Below are 12,789 nucleotides of genomic sequence, written 5' to 3' on the forward strand. Positions count from 1 at the left end.
TGGGAGGCAGAGCCTTCAGCTTTCAGGCTCCTCACCTGTGGAACCAGCTCCCAATTCAGATCAGGGAGACAGACACCCTCTCTACTTTTAAGATTAGGCTTAAAACTTTCCTTTTTGCTAAAGCTTATAGTTAGGGCTGGATCAGGTGACCCTGAACCATCCCTTAGTTATGCTGCTATAGACTTAGACTGCTGGGGGGGTTCCCATGATGCACTGTGTGTTTCTTTCTCTTTTTGCTCTGTATGCACCACTCTGCATTTAATCATTAGTGATTGATCTCTGCTCCCCTCCACAGCATGTCTTTTTCCTGGTTCTCTCCCTCAGCCCCAACCAGTCCCAGCAGAAGACTGCCCCTCCCTGAGCCTGGTTCTGCTGGAGGTTTCTTCCTGTTAAAAGGGAGTTTTTCCTTCCCACTGTCGCCAAGTGCTTGCTCACAGGGGGTCGTTTTGATCGTTGGGGTTTTTACGTAATTATTGTATGGCCTTGCCTTACAATATAAAGCTCCTTGGGGCAACTGTTTGTTGTGATTTGGCGCTATGTAAATAAAATTGATTGATTGATTGATTGATTGTTTGTTGCTACCTTGAAGGAACATGAATGAAGGTTGCTTAAGGTTTTGACTTGTTTGGAAGCAGCCGGACTGAAATTGTTTAAGATTGTATAAGATAATAATCTTAAACAAGTGTTACAATTAGTCATCACGATAAACCAATTGGAGGAACGCACATTCTTTAAAAGCTTCAATGTCTCACTCACCTCTCCCTATTTTTCAGTTCTCCACCTGATGCTCACTCCATCGTCACCAGTTGGTCACTGACGGCTGAGGGAGATGGGTTGTGCCCCCTGCCTCCTCCATCGGCAGGATTCAAGATCATCCCACTGCTGCTATGGGGACTGAGCTCAAATCAAATTCATAACTCTGTACTCACCTGTGTAATAAATGATTTTCTTTATCCTGCTGAGTCATCTGGTAGAACATATATTTAACACTTGAACAAAAAAATGTATTAGAATTAGAACATGAAAGTTCAGATGTACTGCATATGAGGCATCGAGATGTGGCTGTTGATAATTATATATTAGTGAACATCATTACAACAGAGGTTGCTCGATACTGATATACTAGAGTAATAACAGTCACTATTATATAAAAAAAAATAAAAATGAAGCAAACATTGCAAATTAATGTCAATTGTAAAATACGTATTCCTATGCTGGACTGCTTCTGAAGCATTTAGAGAAGTGGCCACTAAAACTATATATTTGTGACAGTTATTGTAACAGTGGTTGCTTGATGTGGTCGCGATTGTAATAATGGTCGCTAATATAACAATTATTACCAGCTATAAGGGTACGGGGTGAATTGTGTATGCTTCTCTGATACTTAGTGCCAACATTTTGGCTCCTCTCCTGTGGAACCAGCTCCAAATTCGGATCAGGGAGACAGACACCCTCTCTACTTTTAAGATTAGGCTTAAAACTTTCCTTTTTGCTAAAGCTTATAGTTAGGGCTGGATCAGGTGACCCTGAACCATCCCCTAGTTATGCTGCTATAGACTTAGACTGCTGGGGGGTTCTCATGATGCACTGAGTGTTTCTTTCTCTTTTTGCTCTGTATGCACCACTCTGCATTTAATCATTAGTGATTGATCTCTGCTCCCCTCCACAGCATGTCTTTTTCCTGGTTCTCTCCCTCAGCCCCAACCAGTCCCAGCAGAAGACTGCCCCTCCCTGAGCCTGGTTCTGTTGGAGGTTTCTTCCTGTTAAAAGGGAGTTTTTCCTTCCCACTGTCGCCAAGTGCTTGCTCACAGGGGGTCGTTTTGACCGTTGGGGTTTTTACATAATTATTGTATGGCTTTGCCTTACAATATAAAGCGCCTTGGGGCAACTGTTTGTTGTGATTTGGCGCTATATAAATAAAAATTGATTGATTGAATTGACCTGTCTGTTGAGAGCCAGTAACATTAGGACTGTGAGATTTAAACACGCCCACATTGTATTATATAAAACTGTTGTGCAAGACATCTTCGTGGTCTTGCACAAGATGAAGTCCATCTGTGGAGACCAGGTGTCGCAGACCGAACGGTCCCCCTAAAAATCGGTCCCCTCTGATGATGCGGTTCACGGTTTAACACCTCGTTTTATACAACAGCCATTTCCACATAAATTCTGCATTATTTCATCACAAAAGGCAGCGGACGCGATCAGAGCACCACGGCTAAATGAGCTGCTACCTGATGCATTCACTGCGCGTCGGTCATTTCAAAGCGTCATGGAATTTCGTCAGGTTTCTGCTTAAAACGGCCTTGTTTCTGCTTAAAACTGACATTAGAATGATTTAAGAGGTTCTACCTTTATCATCTGATGTTTAATAATCCCATTTGATTGCTTTGGGTGAAGAGACTCCTTTCAGACGTGCTGCTGTGGTCCGACATGATGCATGTGCAGATGTAAAAGGTGGACCGGTTTTTAGGGTAGACCGTTCGATCTGTGACACTGGGCCTGCTTTCAACGTGACTTTCAATAAATTCAAACTGAGGAATATAATTTTGTTCTTTGTATGGCGCAGTATATTACATAAAGAATCGGGAGAAATTACATAATTAACACCAGAACAAAGATTAAGTGGGCTTGGACTCTAAGAGAGGGGCATGTTCAGGTGTTTGTTGTCACACTCCACCCCTTTTTTCATTAATGGGTTTATAAGTTAACTGCTGTGAACATGGCGCCGTACATAACGTAGCCCAGACACTGGCTTCATTTTAGCTCTTCTGGTTCTCGTTAGAAAACCATTGGGTGACGGCATGTAGGTTTTGTCCATGTGTGCAGTCAATGCCTCTAGCCGGCATCAGAAGGTAGAACTTTTAAGAGAAAGAGGGTCCACACTGATCACCTGAAATAGACTTATTGCATATTTAAAGGGAAGCAGTGTGTTTCATGTATTTCTAAAAGACAAAGCACTGTGTTGCTGTCTGCCTGACAGACGAAGCCTGGGGTCCAAAATAATGGACTAAGCGCTAACCATGGAGCTGTATATAAGAAGAGCACAGTAGCGCTGAGCCGTGTGCCGACAAGGAGGTGTGATCGCCATTTTAATTCCAGGCAAGTTACTGATTTGCGTTCAAGAAACAGGTGGAATATGCTGGCGCATGTTGGCAAAACCACAAACGGAGGAACAAGGGAGACATTATTTCCTTCCTTAAGTAAGTGGTTTTGGTTCTTCTTGTCACTTTGTGTTGTGAAAGTGTAGGAACACGGACCCACAACAGGGGGCGCAAATGAACGGACAATGGAGGAGTCAAATAACACTGTTTTTACTGTTGTGAAACAGGCACAACAAATACAACCGATTACAATATTGAAACTGAGTTCAATTACAACGGTGTCGTGTGGGCAGGCTCGACGATAGGAGACGTCTGTCCAAGTCGAACTGGAACCAACCCGATTTCCTCTGCCACCGAACCCCGGGAATACTGGAGCCGCCAAGTCCCGAATTCCCAGGTGGCCACTGCCTCCGCTCGTCAGATCCGGTACTGCTGCCAAGAAACAGAAACAGTCAGGTGTGGGTGCGGCTGCACCCAGCAACACGGAGGGTGGAGAGTCCACCTCCACCTCTCGTCAACAACAATCAAGAAGTGTAGGAAGGTGAGTACTTATCCAAATGCTGTCCGGTAGTCAGCTGTCCTACAAATAATCAACAAGAATACAATTATAGTCACACGTATGTGTAGGCGGAGATTGTTACCTCTTTGGTAAGGCGATATCTCGGCAAATGAGGTGGAGATGCCGTCCTGCTGATATACCTCCTTGTTGATTGGGATCAGCTGTCTCCAGTGATGGGTGACAGCTGTCATCCTGGCTGCTCCTGTAAGGCGGCAGCGCCCTCCGGTGCCTGGAGCCCGCACTCCAGGCAGGGCGCCCTCTAGTGGTGGTGGGCCAGCAGTACCTCCTCTTCAGCGGCCCACACAACAACTTTGTCCGTGATATTTGGATGATAAACAGCTGTATGTTTCCTGCCATACCTGTGTCGCCCAATGACTCGGACCATTAACTCTTCACTTATGTCTAGTTGATATTTTCCACTGCTAGACCAATGTCTAGTTAAAATACTTGTCGTTAGTGATTGAAATTGTTTGACAAGACTGGGGATTTTTTTTTTAAATTTGCACCTTAAAATAATGAGATTATAATGACCCGCGCACTGTACCGCTCACAGTCACACCCACACATAGAGATGTGTACCCACACCACTGACTTCATGAATGAAACTCGGTCAATAAAGGATAATTGTTTAAAAATATAATATATATATAAATGTATTGTAATGGTTTTAGGAGCCACGCTGCGTTGAACGCAGCAGCAGCTCAGCCTAGCAGCGTAGCTTAACAGCGCAGATCTGTGTAACTTTCAACACTAATATTTGGGAATGTGTGTGTCAGAGTAAGTTTAATACTTTCCTGACATAATTTAATGTAATTTAATTTTACTGGCTCAATATCCAGGTCAAAATGGCATTTTAACACTTATTTTGCGAGCATTTTTCTGAGTGTGTTCAGTCGCGAATCTCCATTGAAAATGCATTAACATCCGGGAACTTAATCAATATTTTGCCCGGTTAGGCGACGTCATGTTGCTGTCCATGAAGGGACGTTTTCATTTAGTGTGCAGCAATGGGACTGCGCTCTCTCGTTCTCATATACAGCTCCATCGCGCTAACCCACTGCTGCTGCTTGATTTGTTCACCAGCAAAAGCTATAGCTCTCACATGACCATTCATACAGTTTGACTGTTTCAAACCATTCACACACTGAGTGAATATAAAGTCTTAATTGGACCTGTTACATTTTACAGTCGGATTCATTATCACAGCCTGACGATAAGACATCCTTGTTTTGGAAGACTAATACCTTATCCTTAATACTGTAATACCTTATCCCCAATACCTTAAAAAAATTACTGAAGAATCTCAATGCTTTGAAAGAAGTCCCTCAGTGTTTGTCTACTCCAGGTGTGTTTCTCAGCCTGAACCAGAGAACACCAGCACTTTGTCCAATCAACAACAAGAAAAATAACTTATTTTAACACTTGAAAGTATCACAGTGCTCCATTTATTCCTGACAGCGTTTAGAAATCTGATACAATATCTCATTCATGATCCACCAAGACAAAAAAAAGAAAGCATAATAATAATTACACAAATAACGCAGCATTTTTAAAGAAGTCCTTTTATGTTTGTCTGCTCCAAGGGGGCTTTCTCAATATGAAACACAGAACGCTAGCCCTTTGTTCCACAAAAAACAAAATAACTTAAAAGGGGCCGCTTGTAAATTGTTTGGTATAATAATATCATTCTAAGGGGTAAATAAAACTAATATTTACAGGTATTTTCAAAATTAGAATTTTCTATTAATAGTAATCGCACAAAACATATTCGCTAAAAATTAATCACCACTAGAGGCACTGCAGTGTGACGTCAGCATGTGGTTGTGTGCTAACACTCTAGCAGCAAGCCATAAGCTTTGAACCACTTTCACTTCTTATACGGATGCCAAACAGAACAATTTAACCTTTTTTTAAGTCATGAATGGAATATGACCACAGAAGATAAAAACTATTAACAAATATCAAGAAAATCTTTAGTTTTACCTTGAATCTATGTTGGCAAATTGTTGTATTTTGGTTGTCATCAACACATAGTGGGCCACAGAACCAGACCTGTTGGGTAATAATACATTCCAAAATGCTTTCACTTGACAGTGACCATATGTTCTCTCTAATCTACTTCTGCCTAGGGGGACTCTGGTGGACCCCCGAACTGCAAAGTTAATGGAAAATACTACGTCCATGGTATTACCAGCTTTGTGTCAAGTCGTGGATGTAACATTCCCAAGAAGTCAACACTCTTCACCCGAGTCTCTGACTACATCAGGTCGATAAACTCTGTAATAGGAACATTTGCATCAATATTATATAGGCTTTGAAAAAAAACAGAACCATGTACCCTATGAAATGCAGTGAGTAAATGACCCACATATGGAAATATAACTGAGGCAGATACAGTATGCATACATATTATTTCTAAACACTATCTGTCATATCATTCTGTGTTTTTTAAAAATAGCATTTTTATAAGCAGTTTGAGATGAAACTGACCACCTGATCATGAAACTCCAGATCAGGTTAAGTTTCCAGCTAAACGTACCATGGTGAACAAGCCAGATTAAAAAAGAGCCCCGTACATATCCCTGAAAATAATGGCTGTAGGCTTAATATACTTCACTAACTCACTAACCTTGTTTGTAATAGACCCCTGTGGAGTAAATTAAAAGGGTGAGGCAGGACTCACACAGGAACAGGTGCAAACAGAATGCAAAATCAAAATGAAAAATCAGCATAGACCTACAAAGTGACATGAACACTGACCTGACAAACAGAATAAAAACCATAAATAGATGTATGATGAAGAATGACAAAAATCACAAGACAGGTGTGTGACAATGCACAGGTGCAAGACAGAGGTTCACACCCACACTAGAGAAACCACAACACACAAATGGGACTTACGTGACAAGCAGAAAGCATCAAACAGAAAGCAGAGATTAAAAAAAAAAAACACACGAACAGTAAAATACACCTCAAAATGACCAAACTACTTGTGTAGAGAGGAAGATTTTAAGGAATTTGGCCATGCCAAGGTTTTTTTTTTTTTTCTGAACTGCTTACTGATCTGAAACAACTGGAGGAAAATGGGATAACAATGGGAGATTAACTTGAAGTAAAGGGAGCTCTCTACTGCATTGCTCGAGACAACCTAGGCTCTCACACAATTGGTGGTTTCATAGAAAATTTCAGTTCATCTGAGTACTTCTGCAGATATTGTCTGATTTCTCAAACTGAATTTCAGGGTGCTGATCCTAACATCTGTGGACTGGAACAAACTCCAGAAATGTACAGATCTGCCATTGAACAGCTGGAGACAGAGGATGCCTCACAAGTACACGGGGGAAAGTTCAGGTCGGTATTTAATACTTTAAAAAACTTTGATGTTTGGTCACCTGGCCTACCTCCTGTCTCGGTCATGACATCTTTGAGGGTGTCCTCAAGTACTTCATCAACAAATACAATTGGTTCACCTATACAACTTTGAACAGACGAATCAAGCAGTTTGAATACAAAGCAACAGATGCTTGCTCTAAACCTTGTGAGGTCGGTCCTCAAACACTAAAACTGAGTGGACATGCTGTCCAAAATTAGAACGTCTTGAGACTGTTGCCTCTTATAATTGGAGACAAAGTGCAGGACTTCCAAGATAATGTATGGCAGTTGATTTTGCAGCTTAAAGACATGGTTGACCTGATTTGTGCTCAGCAAATTTCCATAGGTCAGGTTGCTTATCTGGATGTACTCATCCAAGAATATTTGGAAACCAGGAAGGCATTATTTCCAGATATCAGCTTGAGACCTAAACACCATTATTTGTGGCATTATCCAGGACTGATCCTGAAATTTGGCCCACGCATCAGGCTATGGAGCAAATATAGCCATAGTTACTTCAAAAGATGCACAAGGCATCTGAAGAATTTTAAAAATCTGTGTTTGGACTTCCGGGGCAGCGAGGAACGAGATGGCAGCATAATGCTGAGCTCCTGAGTCGATCTAAGAATAATCTCCCCCAAAATATGAAAAGACTGGAAATGCGAAACCAAAGTGATAAGAAATGAGCGGGGGACGAGGTCAAAGAAGTGGAAGGAAGAAAAACATGTCCAAAGACCAAGAAGAATGCGATTTTGAAGACAGGGCGGCAAACCAGGATAATGGCGACCGCGGAAAAACCAGCTGACTGTTGGAGGGACTTACCGCTATCACGACAGAAATACGAGACCTTAAAAAGGAGCTGAAGGATTTCTCGAAATTCAAGGACGAGTTTAAGGAGGAGATGAGACAAGAGTTTGTTGTATTTAAGGATGAAATGAGGCGAAAAGTAGCTCAAAATGTTGCCGATATACAACAACAGCGGAAGGACACAGCTGAAGCACAGGTGAGAGTGACGTAGCTAGAAGAATGGAGCACGGAGGCAAGAGAAGCGATCCTCGCCCTGCTAAAGCAACAAACAAAACTACAAGACAAGCTGACTGAAGTAGAAGGACACCGGAGACGTAACTTGAGAATCTATAACGTGATAGAAAAGGACAATGAATCCGTCCCGGAGCTGGTGGAGGATCTCCTCCGCTGGGAACTCGGAATACCGGAGGACACCGATCTACACATTCAGTGAGCACATAGAAGTTTCGGAAGAAAGCCTCCACCGGGAGCACCCCCGAGGTCTATTATTGTTAATTTTCTGAAATACGAAACCAAAAAGAAAATCCTGACCAAAGCCTGGAAAGAAAAAATACAAGTCGAGGGGAGACAGGTTTTTTTTTTTATCACGATTATCCCACTGAGGTAATGATGAAACGCAAATCCTACTCCGAGATCAAAAAAGTTCTCAAGGACAAAAAGATATGTTTCCAGACACCCCTGAGCAGGATACGGATCCACTGGTCAGACGGACCTAAGATCTACAACAGCGCTGAAGACGCAGCGCAAGATATGAGGAAAAGAGGGCTGGAGACCAGCGGACGGCACAGCGGTTTGGGCGGCGGCGGCCCCCCACTGGAGGAACAGATCCGGGATTGTGGTGCCATGCCGGAGGGAGGCCGGCGACAAACAGAGGAGCTGCCGCGCCCGAAGATGTGAATCAAAATACAGCCAACCGAGCGAAGGAAAGGCTGCAGGAGTTTAGGAGATGAATGAGACGATGGACAACCAGGTCAATGGACAAAAGGTGACATGGAGGTATAGAAAAGGAGGGAGGGGGGAAGAAAAAGAGGTCAAAAATCATTTATGTCCCCCTCCCCTTTTTACCCCCACCCCTTTTTTGTTTTTTTTTTTTGTTGTTTTTTTTGTTCTCCTCCCGAACTTAAGTCAAAGAACAAATAAGGGTTGGGGGATAAAATTCGATCACTATAATGCCAAAGAGTTTAACTTTCATGTTCCACCTCACCCTCACCATATAGTGAAATTCATTTATTATTTTTATTTATTATTATTATGTTTTTATTTAATTTTTTTTATTGTTTGTTGTTGTTGCTGTCCCCCCCTATTTCACTACTAAATTTAATGTAACAGAAAGGGTTTAATGATCAGTTACTTAAAGCAGAGAACCTTGTTTGCACCTCCATTTATTTAACACTTATACAGCTTAAAATGGAATCGACAAGAAGAGCTATTAAATTAGCAACTGTTGGTCTATCTAGTTGAATGGGAAAGCCTAATTCAGGTGTACCCCAGACCACTAGGGGGGCCCTTTGTTCAGAAACTGCTATCTCTCACTCCCACCAACAGGGAGGCGGGGCCTGCAGAGAGCAGGACCATATTGGCTGGGAAGTTCAGTTTGTTTTTGTGTGTGTTTGTTTTGTTTATAAGAAGATACTGGTGGGGAACACTGCAGCCAGGGGGCTACTAACCATTTTACAGGACATTAACAATGCAACATAACGACATTATGGTGGTGTCATTGAATGTTAATGGATTAAACAAAATCAAAAAAAGAGATAAAGCCTTAGCAAAGTTTAGAAGAGAGAAGACAGGTTATTTTCTTGCAAGAGACCCATCTGTCATGAGAGGAACATGCAAAGTTTAAAAAGCTAGGGTATAGGAACTAATTTTTTAGTTCCTTTGGGAAAAACCATAACAGGGGTGTGGCAACACTAATTTCTAACACAGTAAATTTCGAACTGAAGAAAGAAATAATGGATAAGGAGGGGAGGTATATTATGATTAGTGGAAAATTACAAAACCAGCTTCTGACCTTGCTCGATATATATGCCCCCCCCCCCCCCCCCCCCCCCCCGGAGAGTGGGAAAGCCTTCTATGAGAAAATATTCAACCTTATAAATGCGGAGACAGAAGGTATATTGGTGTGCGGTGGGGACTTCAATGTAGTACTGAACTACAGGCTGGACAAAACAAGTACTAAGGAAGGCAAACGACAGATTAATAAGTACATGAATACAATGTTGTCACAAATGGACCTACTTGATGTATGGCGAGAATTCCACCCATTTGATTGGGACTACACCCACTACTCAGCCCCACATGATATGTACTCCAGAATTGATTATTTTTTAATGGCCAAGAGAGATGTTCACAGAGTGAGGGAGTGCAGGATAGGAGTAGCTGACATCTCATCTTCCTAAAAATTACCATTAATAATAAGAGAAAGGAAACAATATGGAGGCTCAATGAAGGTATATTGAACAACAAGGGGCTAGTCGGGGAATTAAAAGAAGAAATTATTAGATATAAGAAGGAAAATGATAATGGGATGGTAGACTCAACCATTTTATGGGATGCCCTGAAACCAGTAATTAGAGGGAGGCTGATATCATATACAGCATATAAAAAGAACCAGAATGGAAACATATCAAGAACAAATTGGAAAATTAAGAGTTGGAAAAACAACACAAGCAAACACAAGATTCAGAAATAATTAATCGGATGAAAGAAATTAAGGGGAAAATAGATGATATTTTGTTGGAAGAGGTAGAGAAGAAAGCAAGGTTCACTAAACAGATTTACTATGAGGGAGGTTCTAAGGCCACTAAATCCATAGCCAGACGCCTAAGGGAACAACAAGAATTGGCCAATATATATAAAATAAGGGACCCTTTAACTAATACAATTTTTTACGAACAAGAAAAAATAGAAAAAATATTTGAGGATTATTATCGTCAGTTATATTCAGAACCAACCCTCGTAGAAGAAAAGCATATGGAGGAGTTTCTTAGAAATCTGGAGTTACCAGCAATAGGTACAAAGCAGAATGCCATATTGACCTCTGAGATCACAGCAGGGGAGATTAAAAAAGCAATCAGCCGTACAAAATCAGGTAAATCACCAGGATCTGATGGACTGGGGGCTTCCTTCTATAAAATATTTAAGGAAGAGCTAATCCCACTACTACAGGACTCTTTCAATTACAGTCTTACAACAGGCAAAATCCCTCCCTCATGGAAAGAGGCCATTATCTCCATAATCCCGAAGGAAGGTAAAGATAAGGAGCATTGCCACAACTACAGGCCTGTATCACTTTTGAATGTTGACTACAAACTCTACACCTCAATTATCGCAAAAAGATTGGAAACATTTCTCCCAGACCTAATTGACGAAGACCAAACTGGCTTCATTAAAGAAAGACAAGCACAGGACAATATCAGAAGAACGCTACATGTCATAGAAAATATACAAACGAACCAAGAAAGTGCAATTCTAGTAAGCATTGATGCTGAAAAGGCCTTTGATAGTGTGAATTGGCTATTTCTTTATAAAATATTGAGGAAATTTGGGTTCAATGAAAAATCTGTGGATTGCATTACAGCAAAATATCAAGAACCCACAGCAAGGATAAAAGTAAATGGCAGTTTGACAAAACGATTCAATTTGGAGAGGGGGACAAGACAGGGCTGTGGCCTCTCCCCGGGCCTCTTTGCATTGTTTATTGAGCCTTTGGCCCAGCTGATTAGGCAGGAGGAAGAAATTAAAGGGGTAAAAATAAGAGATGAGGAACATACGATGGGGCTATTTGTGGATGATATACTCATATTTTTAAAACAACCCAATGAAAGCTTCCCAAAAATAATAAAGCTATTAGAAAGCTATGGGAAATACTCAGGATACAAGATAAACGTCACAAAAACACAGATCTTGTCATTTAATTACAATCCATCCCAAGAAATATAAGCTCAAGTGGAATGCCAAATCAATAAAATATCTGGGTGTAAATATCACAAAAGGGCTGGATAAATTATATGAGGCAAATTATACCAAAATAAATCAAGAAATTAAGAGGGACCTGGGGAGATGGTCTGCTAATGCCCTGGACTTCACTTCAAGAATAGAAACAATAAAGATAAATATTCTCCCAAGACTTCTATACATGTTCCAGTCCCTGCCAGTAGCAATACCACAGAAGCAGTTTGTGGAATGGGATAAGTGGATTTCAAGGTTCATATGGGGTGGAAAGAAAGCTAGGATTAGGTATAAAACTCTGCAGCTCCCTAAAGACAAAGGAGGATTGGCTTTGCCAAGTATTCAGGAATATTTTTACGCTGCACAAATCAGACCCTTGATATACTGGTGTAATGATAAATATTGGGCAAAATGGAAAAGTATAGAAATGGCCATGACACATACTGAGGTACGAAATCTAATTGCAGATAGAGGATTATTAAGAAAACTGCGTAACCAACTGGACGCAGTAACCGTAAACACAGTTGAAATATGGAACACTGTCTGTGAAAGGTACAAGTTGGAGAAAGAAAAACAGATTTTGAGCTGGTTTGCATTCGATGATAGATTTATCCCAGGGATATATGATGAAGGGTTTAAACAATGGTCACAAAAAGAAATTACAGCGATATGCACAATGATGGATCAGGATAGACTACAGAGTTTTGAAAAGCTACGGGATAGGTTCAGACTAGAACAAAATGACCAATATCGATACCTGCAAATAAGGGATTACTATGAGAAAGAGATAAAAGTGGCCACTAACAATGAAATTATTGAGGTATTCCGGAAAGCATACAAAGGAGAAAAATGTAGAGTAATCTCAGCTTTATATAGAAACTTGATGTTGTGCAACAAATCCTCCTCTCTGTATATTAAGGACAAGTGGGAAAAGGAACTGAACGAAGAAATAACTGAGGAGGAATGGCAGAGTATCTGTAAAACACAGTGCACATC

Source organism: Thalassophryne amazonica, chromosome 3 (assembly GCF_902500255.1).
Source record: "Thalassophryne amazonica chromosome 3, fThaAma1.1, whole genome shotgun sequence".
Taxonomy (NCBI): domain Eukaryota; kingdom Metazoa; phylum Chordata; class Actinopteri; order Batrachoidiformes; family Batrachoididae; genus Thalassophryne; species Thalassophryne amazonica.